Source organism: Colias eurytheme, chromosome 17 (genome assembly GCF_061535395.1).
Source record: "Colias eurytheme isolate Ceu_HAF_F1 chromosome 17, ilColEury1 Martin Lab GWU primary, whole genome shotgun sequence".
Taxonomy (NCBI): domain Eukaryota; kingdom Metazoa; phylum Arthropoda; class Insecta; order Lepidoptera; family Pieridae; genus Colias; species Colias eurytheme.
The window spans coordinates 9,484,214-9,496,756 of record NC_142996.1 but is presented as its reverse complement, the minus strand read 5'-3'; the positions used below and the strand labels follow the sequence as shown (position 1 = coordinate 9,496,756).

General features: G+C 33.6%; 1 protein-coding gene across 1 annotated transcript in view; it reads left to right on the top strand.

Annotated features, from left to right (window-relative positions):
• LOC149901424 (Ig-like and fibronectin type-III domain-containing protein 2) overlaps nt 1-12,543 on the top strand; it is a 158,719-nt gene that overhangs the window by 92,020 nt on the left and 54,156 nt on the right. The gene's annotated exons all lie outside the window — the stretch shown is intronic.

The following is a 12,543-nucleotide window of genomic DNA, read 5'->3' as shown; positions in this document are numbered from 1 at the left end:
CCGAGATAAATGAAAATGACCAGCAATCGCCATGATGTAAAATTAATTAATGAATCTGACTTCTTTCCATTTTCGAAACTATTGACTACCTACTCATTTTATCAAAAGAAATACTGCAACAGACAAAACTACATTTGGTTAGAACTGTATTTTCTGGTTGATGTATGAAAAGTCTAATGACGTAGATTTTAAATACTCTTTGAGTGAAAATGAAGAGTTTCTGTATTTCTGGTTTAAGAGAACTGAGAAAAGATAGAATTCTCCGAAGTGGCTTTGCCATTGGCCTCTAATGAGCCTATCAATATCGATGCTCTGAAATTCAAAGATATCTTAGATCTCCTGCCAATAAGTGATCCAATTTATGATGGTTATTTCAAATCATTGTCTCATGGTCCGACTAGAAACAATCTTATGACTTTCAGTGACAGTGATGACGACTATGAATGAATGTTGTAGTGGTACGTTTTACAAACAAATTTTATTTGACTGGATCCAGCTCGTAACTATTTGCAGGGTAAAGACATCTTCTCACAAGGAGAAGACATGAGCAGTAATCACCACGCTTGTTCACTGCTGGTTGGTGATTTCAGACCAAAATCCCGGTTGCCATCACGATGTTTTCCTGTTATTAGAAATGATGATGTTTTCTTGTTATAGAAGATGTATCTCTGGTTATTAGAGAATCTACTTATGCATCCGAAAAAGACACATTGGTACATGTCGGTTGATGGGATCGATCCCGCAGCATCTAGCACGGCAGGCAAGCGAACTACCGTGACTTCTGAACCACACACACACACACACACTACTTTTTGGATTTTACTTTGTAGAGAGAGTATCAGAGAATTGCATATTGCACGAAAATCACAATATTTCCTGGCTTTTTTATGAGTACTTATTTGTGGCAAATCACACTCCTATTCGTTTTTGTTTTTATATATGGTTAAATCTATTTGTATGGAAGATGTTTCCCCATAATATTTGTTTTTTAATGTCTGTTTATGTCTCCGTCGAAAAAAAAAAGAAAAATCCTTTCCATTAATGTAAAAATAGGAATAAATACTAATTAAGAGTAGAAATAAATATGCTCTAATCCACTTAAGTACACACGTTTTAGACATTTTCACATCATTTTCACATTTTTTCTTTTGGTACAAACATGTTAAGTAACAATTACTCTTGAACTAGAACATTTTTTTTATTTTTTTTGTAAGTGTTCAAAACTTGAACATAATAGACATTTAAATATCATAAATTTGTTTTACTCAAGTGTTTATTCCGATCTGTAGCAACAGGGTAGCAACCGTGAAAACTTTCAAACGCTCATACCCAAAAATCACCATTTTGCACTTAAGTGGTACGTACCAAATACCACAGATATTTCGCAATAAAAGGTAACCTATGTTCTTTCTCAGGGTCTAAAGATTATCTGTGCCAAATTTCATCAAAATCGGTCCAGTAGTTTATGCGTGAAAACCATACATACATATTTACAAACCTTTCCTCTTTATAATATTAGTATAGATTAATACAAATAGGTTAAAAAGTACGATATATATTACAGCATATAGATAATATTATTGTGTATGTAATATATTATATTTTTATATTGTGAATTATAAAACAATTTATCATAAACGCGGCTCTACCGTATTTAGCTAAATTTTAAACCTATCAATTAAAATCAGACGGTTCATAGTACTCAATTATTAAACCGAGCTTAAAATCAAGAGAAATTCAATGTACATTTCTGTAAATTAAACAAGATGAAAACATTAAACCCTGAAGTTCAGACTTTACAAAATTAATTATTAAATCAGTCGGTTATATTTCGGTCTACTTTAGTAGTAAAATTTATCTAATAAGGTATATAATATATATACTAGTTATAACTCATTGTGGTTTTAAGAATATATCATCGTATTTGTAGTATTATTTGCTGTTCTATTTTGAACACAGTTTATTTTATAAGCAGTCTTTTAAAAAATATCTTTAAGAAAAGGTTTAAAAGTCAGTTATGCAAATGATAAATAAAAGTCTTGACTTCACCATCATCGTCGACTTTTTGCATGTTCTATACCTCAATGCCTACTTATATTAACGACACTTTAAATCGGAATTAGTTCAACAAGTACCTAGATTACTTTGTTAGCAGTCAAAGTTATGAATAAGACTATAAAGAAAATATATAGCCACACCTGTCTAAGCATTATCCTGAAAACATAACCATTTTTCGGTAGGCGTGATAAAACACAGTTATTAGAATGCAGAAACGCGCGTCACCTTTATATTCAGTACGGTTTATTGTCGGCGACAAATAGCAAACAACGGCTAACCTCTGCTTGGAATTTGAAAATTCCATTTCACGTTGGAAACTCATCAGAATTCGCTTTGCGTTAAAAGTGTTCAAAATTGCACTTTATTACGTTTGACGATATCACGTTTAACTAGATCTGAATTATTGCGAACCTCCAGTTTGAAGTGCGGAGTTTTCGTATTAAAACCGTTGCCATGGAGACAAAACGTGTCATAATAACTTCCTACTATGAACACTTTTTTGTGTGAATTTGTCTGACACAAAGCCTTCTACAAAATTTATCAAATATCCATACTTAATATTATAAATGCGAAAGTAACTCTGTCTGTCTGTCTGTTACTCAATCACGCCTAAACTACTAAACCAATTTTCATGAAATTTGGTATGGAGATATTTTGATACCAGAGAAAGGACATATGCTACTTTTTATCCCGGAAAAATGATGCAATCCCGGAAATCCCTCTCCCGGCGGAAACCTAGTACTTTATAAATCTCTTGTATTCTTAACAGAACTATCTCGTAGATTGCATAATGTTTTTCTTATAAATGCTATTCCACAATATGTCTTAAATTTTACTAAGTTTTGGAATTGTGAAGCGGAAAATTCTTTCAATTCAGACCACTTGGTGCAGTTTGAAACTAGGCTGATTGATTATTGTGGAAAAGTTATGTGTGTTGAATGAGGGAGAAATTTCACTTGCATTTGTTGGGATTCGTGTGACCGACTCGTTAAAGACTAGGCAACATAACTATAGTCATAGGAAGGACTCATTTATAACAGAAAGGGCGCCAATTACGAGACACAAAGCCGCAATATTGAAAAAAATGTGAACAGTAATAAACTAAAATGTAAATAATCACCCCATTTGATGAACTGTGAAGTCTCCCTGAATATAAGGACTTGAAACAATATTTTTAAGAAAATGCATCAAACGAAGGTTTCTAGTTTTAGTTCACGTAACTGCTTGTTTATTTTATTTAAAAGATTGATAAGTTTACATATTATAGAGCACAGTCATTCCAAAAATAAAATTCCAGTCTACAGTATAGTTCCTCTTCCAGGATTTAAAAATAAATTAACTAAATACTTGTTATAGAAATTGTTTTTACAACTTAAATGAATTTCTGTATAATATGAAAAATGTATAAATAATATAAAATAATGATTTTGATATTTGATTGACTGTATGACTAGTGACTTATGTATAAAACTAATTTTAAGTGACAATACTCCTGACTCGTATTATTATTGTAACTAATCATTCTCATTCATTTTGTGAATTAATAATAATTATTGTATGCTATGTAACTATAGTAAAAACATGAATGTTCCTTAATTTTGATCTTAATATCTTTGTATGTACCATGTTTTTATGCAATAAATGATTTATTTATTTATTTATTTATTTATTTACAACATTTCCTCCCCTATTATTCCAATAATAAAACAATTCATAAATTGCTCTTATTTACCCACGTACACAGTCAGGTATACACGAGAAAGTTGCGTAAGCATTCGCAAACATGGCTTTGCTTTCCGTGTCACGGCCAAGGGCCAACCCTCTTCAGAACATCTTGACTGCACATGCCTTATTTACTTGAGAAACTGTTAAACTATGTATAATTTATATTGTTTACAGTAGGGAATGTTTGTTATTATTGTTAACTAGCTTCCGCCCGCGGCTTCGCCCTCGTCGTGTTTTGATAAAAAGTAGCCTATGTTCTTTCTCAGGGTCTAAAGAATTGTCTGTGCCAAATTTCATCAAAATCGGTTGAGAGGTTTAAGCGGGAAAGCGTAACAGACAGACAGAGTTACTTTCGCATTTATAATATGTATTAAGTAGGGATTCTTACTTGAATATGGGTTAACTTTATATTTGGACAATGATTGTTGGCTATTTTTTGTGTATATCTTAACCGTTGGTCTTAACTAACAAAATAAAATAATTAATATAATTATGCGATGTTACTAACACATTTGTGACATGTTATAAATAAATAATTCTAATCCGTTAAGTACACGAATATAATAAGCGAAATTGTCTTAGTAACTACTGGTTCCGATTAAACATTGTTGTGTTGGATAATAATCCATTTAACGAGAGAAATAAATAAATAAAAATGTATGCGTGTACTAGAGTACACACGTAAGAAGTGAAACTTCTTTATGACCTTAAAAATGTCACGAGTATGGCGTAACGCAAAAATGTCACGCGTACGGCGTAACGCAAAAATGTAACACTAAATTTTTGTCCAACCCCGATAAAGAAGTTTCACTTCAATAAATTCCCAAAATTGTACATTTAATCCTTATGACTCTACAATCTACTGCAATGTAAAATGATATCAAAGGGAGTTTTAATTAGAAGGATTAATTTGACCATCTGTTTTATGTAAGTCTTCACACTCACACTAAAAATTTTGAATGGTCGAATTTGCGAAGCTATACAAAAAGCAGACAAAGAAATGTTGACTTCTTAAAATGTAACATTGATCAGTTATAACTAATTTATTCATCATCATAGACATAAGGGTAAGATAAATGAGAAAATCATTATTATATACCACATATAAAAGCCATATGTATTACTATGTAGGTACCTACTACCTATACAATCAAGAGATCAAATATGATATCCACATTTATTTTCATCCAGCGAAGTTATGAAACAACTTTTTTCCTAACTAGCTGTGTTCTGCGTTTTCGCCCGTATTGCTCCGCTCCTGTTGGTCTTAGCGTGATGATATATAGCCTATACCCTTCCTCGATAAATGGGCTATCTAACACCGAAAGAATTTTTCAAATCGGACCAGTAGTTCCTGAGATTAGCGCGTTCAAACAAACAAACTCTTCAGCTTTTTAATTTTAAGTATAGATAGCTAGCTACTAGTTATTATTCTGTTGTATAGATATATTATGTGGTATGTATAGATACCTACTATTATAAATAGATATCCGAATGAACACGGAAGACCCTACTTCTAATTATAACTACTAATATTTCTGTCACAAATCTGTCTTGCTGTGAACTATAAGCTCCAAGTGACATGACAGAGGCTTCGCCCTGTCGCAGTTAATACTCAAGCCGCTAATTGCTTGTATGCCCCGATTATGTCAAAATGTACGCTTCAATGTTATTTTAGTTGAAATAAATCCTAATGGAAACGGCAGGTCTTGAAGATGTATAGTTTGTAATGTGTTTTTCTTAGACAATAAGTTTTAATGATTCCTCAACTAATCCTGTAAGTATAATAACATTATATATAAATCTCGTGTCACAATGTTTGTCCTCAATGGACTCCTAAACCACTTAACTGATTATAATAAAATTCGCACACCATGTGCAGTTCGATCCAACTTGAGAGATAGGATAGTTTAAACATGTAGGTACCACGGGCGAAGCCGGGGCGGACCACTAGTAACATTATAAATGTGTATTATTGTGAGGACAAATGTATGATACAGAGATATGTAACTATAGTCTTTAGTTTGTTACATTTAACACGACTCAATAAGCCATAGTTCATAATGTTATAAGAACAGTAGCTGTTTGTGACATTTTCACGTCTAAACTGCTGAATGGATTTTGATGAATTTTCATGAAAAGACGGATCTATAGAAAAATATAATAATACCTATAGATGAAATGGATTATCTACAACAATATCTGTAGATACTCCTTCCTCACAATAGTGGAAAACCGCATTTTTCGCCTTAATATATATAAAAATACCTATGGAATATTTTAAATAACAGTAGAGCAGAGTAATTCCCTCTACAAAGAAATAATTTTAGGTATAATTTTTTTGCATATTCTAAAGTGCTTTAAAATTAAATAATTCATATATGAATTCATAAAATATCTGGATAGTAAAATTCATTTCCCATACAGATGCAATTAACGAATCAATCAATGTCAATCGAACGTCAATTGATGTTGATTGCGTTTCAATTGAAAACAACTGAAGAGCTAAATAATAACTTTCAATATTTCATAAATAATTTATTTATTAAATTAATAAAAAACAAACCAAAAATAACATTCATCCAGAGAGAGTTTATTCATGTAGGTACATAGGTACTATTCTAATTCTAATTTAAGGAATGAGTTTGGCAATGCTACTAAAATAAAAGAAAAGACAAACAGTATTTTTAAGCTATTGCATAGCTTCTATCGCGGGCCTTGAGCGCGGGGACCGAATCCAGAAATTCCGTGACGAAAAGAACCTCACGCTCCCCACTCCCACGGGCACGGAGGTGTGGCTTAAAGGCATAGCATGCAATAGCTTTACCGCGGCAGTCCCCTAGTGCCACACGTCTTTTTTTACTTGAATATCTACCTACTGAAATAGCAGTCCCATGAATTCTAGCATGACTGTTTCTATTCCCACAAACCATAAATAAGAAAGATCGTGTAAAACTCAAACTCAAATATTTATTTATTCAATTAGACTTCTTCTAGAGGCACTTTTGAATTGTTATAACATATTTTTAACATTTACCACCGATTCGGAAATCAGTATCTATGGAGAAGAACCGGCAAGAAACTCCATAGTTGCTCTTCTAAAAGATAAGTCGAATAATCTGTCTGCATGTTCTGACAGACATACAGATGAACACGTTATACTGTTAAGACGGATCATAAACATTTTATCTAGAGATACAATAGATGTTCTCGCTATAAAATTGTCAAAACCTGTATAAACATATTATACATTCTAATTCAGGTTTTTGGAGGTAAATGAACTTTAAACTATGCATATTTAATATTTTTGACTAATCGAATATATATTCGATCTGAAATAGGTTTTTTTTAATAGCAGAGTAAGTTTTTTAGTTATTAGTATAACTGGTCTTTAGTGAAATATAACTGTATTCAGAGTTCAATTATACAAAAAATGTCTATATGTAAATAACTGTCCTTTATGGAAAATATAACAGATGTTTTAAAATTTTATGAAGTATCAAAAAAATTAGAACGAAACCGATTGATAAGGTCAATACTCCGGCCCAGTCCAAACCGTTGCCGAATCTGAAACTTTTCAGTAAAAATTACACAATAGATTCGCCTCTTTAGAAGCCAGCAGTGGACAAACATGGGCTGTTCATGATGATGACGATGATGAAGTATCAAATATTTGGTATACCAATAAAAGGGGAAATCCAAAACTACGTAAATATACACCGAAACATCAATTATATCTAACTATAGTTAGATTGGCTTACTAACTTGAAGGGGATGATAGAGGGATATAGAGGGTGAAATTTATATCAGACCCGGTGCAAGATAACGTCAATAGATAGAGAGGTCATAGGAGGAAATATTGTAGGTATATATTGAAACTATTCGATTGAAGTTGCAAATGTTGGCTCGTATCTATAATGTAAACCGCCACAGTTGGATCTACCTGACTTTGTAATAATTAAAATTAATGTTATAAATGCGAAAGTAACTCTGTATGTCTGTCTCTTTTCCACGCCTCAACGGACATACTCTGAGACCCGAGAGAGGACATGGGATAGTTTTTATCCTGGAAATCTCGCGGGAACTATGCGGGTTTTCCTCTTTTACGCGGGCGAAAAGCTAGTATGCTAGATTTGTATAAATCAATATTAACTATAATTGGATTTACCGGTCAAGCACCGCAATGTTCATTACAGAGAATAATTTCCTTATTTCCTTCCAAATGATCGAAAACGTTCCTTTCCATGAAACCTAAATATAGTGAGAGACTAAATAATCTTAATACATATAAATCTCGTGTCACAATGTTTGTCCTCAATGGACTCCTAAACCACTTAACCGATTATAATAAAATTCGCACACCATGTGCAGTTCGATCCAACTTGAGAGAGATAGGATAGTTTAAACATGTAAGTACCACGGGCGAAGCCGGGGCGGACCACTAGTAGATAATATTATAAATTATAATTATGATAATTATAATTAGTATTAGATTGAAATATATTATATCGTCATAAATATGAATGAGCTCTACCTAAGGCTCTACCAGACAACTTTGAAAAATAGTCATAAAAGAATTTATCATCTTGAAACTCAAACTCAATCATTTATTTATTCGTCTATACTTCGTTTGGAAGCGCTTTGGAATCGTCAAAATACAGAAAGACAATGTGTGTGTGTGTGTGTGAAGTCCCATGTCCCCTAGTGGGGTAAGGGGCAGATGCATTATACATCTGTTTCACAGATCGATTTTCTTTAGGGACAAGTAGGTGATCAGCCTTCTGTGTCCTGCCAGACCGAGACATTTTTTTCTTCGTCTCCACCGGGAATCGAACCCAGGACCCCTCGGTTCCACGCTCACGCGTCAACCACTGTACCAAGGAGGCGGTCAAACAAAAAGAAAGTGTTCAGAAAAACAATACTATTACATATTGGTTACTAGTAACGTGAACTAAAAGCAATATTTAACACAAATAAAGGCCACCGTACACTGATGTAACAGTGATCGCTTTGACATCCCCCAATAGATTACATTTACACCCGTGCGGAAAGTTTTTCCAACTTGTATTGTCTGGTTAAAGCTTGTACAGACGATGAATTGGAGTTTTGATAGAAAAATGGAGTGCTTTGTTCAAAGTATATATTTAAATATCATTAAATGAAAAGAGAATGACTTATATGTCACAAAAAATAAAAATGTGACATAATGCCATGCAGTACAAGATCAAATTTACTAAAACTCTTATTACTCCTCTTATTAATAGGAACCTATGTTCCTATTAATATATTCTATAATATATTGTTAAAGGTACAGATTTATATATTGGTGAATGAAAAATATTCCTCACATAAAATGAGATTAACATGAAAAATATGCCATATCCAGACGTGAAACTCAGATGCAATAAGAGCCTTATGATTCGTACATAATTAAGTTTTAATCACAGATAATCTAGGTAATACTATACTAGATTTAAACAAATGCTATGTACAGATACAAAATAAATAATTAAATGGCTGGACTCTACAACTTTTTGGAAGAAGATTCATACAATAATATTCTGTAAGAATTTCATATAAAAATATTTGAAAATGCGAAGTTTTCTTCCTTTTTAATAAATACATTGAATATGTTCCCAGCCTAACTTCGACCGGACTCCAACAATGTACAGGTATAGAAAAGGTGACGAAAACTTGGAAAGTATTGACAAGTTTCTGTTCCGATGTTTATGGACGTGGAAGTAAATGTATTGTCAACCTTATAACATATGGATAAAAGAGATGAGGGTTCATTTATGTCATATTTATAGGATAGGAAAACTAGTAGTATTATTGGGTAAAAATAATCATGTATTATTCCGATACTTTTGGACTTCCTAAGTTGTTAAGGATTCTTTATCATAAACTGTATAGCTAAGCTACGTATGAGTAGGTACTTAGTAGTACAGTATGTATAGTATTATATTATATGTGACTAGCTTTCCGCCCGCGGCTTCGCCCGCGTTTTCAAAGAAAAACCCGCATAGTTCCCGTTCCCGTGGGATTTCCGGGATAAAACCTACCACATAGCGTAGGTTAATCCAAGTTAACCTCTATATGTGGGCTAAATTTCATTGTTTTCGGTTCTGTAGTATTTGAGTGAAAGAGTAACAAACACAAACACACACATCCTCACAAACTTTCGCCTTTATAATATTAGTAGGATAGTACGTAATTGAGTAGTCGTAAGTGCTTATAGTTCTTGGAACTAGCTTGTTCTTACGTGAAATGCCTATGAATATAATAATCATTATTATAATCTTCTTCTTTTCTTCTTTTTCAGCCCGGTGTGACCCAAAGTTGGGTATAAGCCTCTTCATGTGCACGCCATTCCTTTCGGTTCGTCGCCACTCGCATCCACTTCTTTCCCAAGATCTTCACTATGTCGTCAACCCATCTAGTAGGCTGACGGCCAAACTTTTCTTTGTCCGGTCTAAGGACGCCATTCTAGGATTTTGTTGGTCCACCTGTTGTCACTTAATCTGCAGATATGTCCCGCCCACCTCCATTTCTGCCGAGACACTTTGAGTGCTATGTCTATAACTCCAGTTTTCTTTCTTATTGTCGTATTTGGAACTCTGTCTATCAATGAAATCCCGAGAATAGCGCGTTCCATCGACCTTTGCGCTACTTGGAGTTTATTCACTAGGTGTTTGGTTAGTGTCCAGGTTTCAGAGGCGTACGTCATTACTGGAAGAATACATTGCTCAAACGTTCGCCTCTTCAGGAAGGTTGGTATTTGCTTGTCTTTGAATACATCTGATAGTTTGCCAAACGCTGCCCAGCCAAGTTGAATGCGGCGGTCTACTTCCCTCGTTTGTGCATTCCTATCCAGCGTAACCATTTGACCTAAATAAACATACTCTTCTACTCTGTCGATGTTCTGACCATATATTGTGATCGCAGGTGTAATGTTTTTGCTGTTACTCATAAATTTAGTTTTGAGCATGTTCATTCTTAATCCAATAGCTAGTGAGGCATCATGTAGTTCTTCGAGCATAACTTTTATATCGTCCGGGGTTTTAGCAAAGAGCACGAGGTCGTCAGCAAATCTCAGATGTGACAACATTGACCCGTTGATGCTAACGCCTTTTTCAGACCACTCCAATAGTTTAAAAACGTCTTCTAGAGCAGCTGTAAATAGCTTGGGAGAAATTGTATCGCCTTGTCTTACACCACGACCAACTGGTATTCGGCGAGATACTTCGTGCAGCTTTACTTGGAGGGTTGCACCTTTATAAATCTCCTTGAGAACTTCCACATATCTTGTGTCTACCATGCATCTTTGCAGTGAATGAAACACAGCCCAGTGTTCTACAGTGTCGAACGCTTTTTCATAATCTACGAAAGCAACACATAGATCCTAATTGTACTCCACACACTTTTCAATCAACTGCCGCACTACAAATATGTGGTCGATAGTGGAGAAACCTCGACGGAAACCTGCCTGTTCTATTGGCTGTGCAGTATCAAGTTTGTTGGCTAGACGGTTCGTCAGAACTTTAGTAAATAGCTTGTAGGTATGGAGCAATATTATAATATGGTGATTTTATTTATCTTAATGATACATAACATTATACCACCAATTTATTTTATAAAATTCTCAAATACAAAACCGATTTATAAACATGTGACCAGAATCAATTTGGCAAAACGCATAAAAATCTATGATAGCGATTAACGTGGTATGGTTGGTAATGACAATTTCAAGGGTTCTGATACGATCGGGTCTATCCCAACAACCGCAAGGTCTCCAGGGTGACCGAAGGAAACCGATTTATTTCTATTACCTATCTACGTATGTTATATTTTATTATCTGTAAAATGTATTTAATGTTATAATAGATATGTAGATACCGTTTTTAATATAAACATAGACAATTAAACACGATAAACTGTAATAATAACATTGAAGACATATTTTTCACGATTATAAAAATGTGATCGTGAAAAATATGTCTTCCATGTTATTGTTACAGTAGGTATAGGAAAGGCAAATAAATATGTAGGTGTATTGTAGATCTACTTGTTTTTATTTGAATTTATTTTTACTTAAGTTTCACTTTCTATAACTATAGTTCCTTACGTACAATCGAAAAGACTTCAAAGTCTGAAAGATCCATCTTCCCCTCGAAACTAAGTCATTTGTAGTTTTAACAAAGCTTCGAAATCGTAAAATGGATACTCTACGTCTTTTATGATACAGGGAACCTTTCGGCAATTCGATTATTTTATCAATCGGTCGGTCAACCTCGATATTATTTAGGTTTACGGGTCGAGAGAGGTAGTGTAAAGAACTGACCCTCTTTGGGCGGCATGTTTATAAATATTTAATGTGTTCGGGGTATAAAATGCGTATCGATTGGGGAAACGGATTAAATAATATCTACACGTTCCTTCTAGCTGGTGATATATCGGTCTTTACCTTTTAGTTTTTACTCTTTGCTTTGGCTGTGAACGTTTTTAATTTGATAGAAACGTGCAGTTTCTTAATTGAGTTTTCATTGCATTTCTCGTGTTATAATTGAATTATAGTTATGATGGAAGATCAGATCGTAGAATTACCAACTTAAATAATAAAAAGCGTTATATTAAGCAGAAAAATATGTTCTAATGTAGGCATTATATTTAGCTTTGTGTTAAAATTAAGTACATATTTATAAATCTGCTATATATACAAAAGTAGTGAAAATATTGAAGCTATATAGGTACTTTATCACG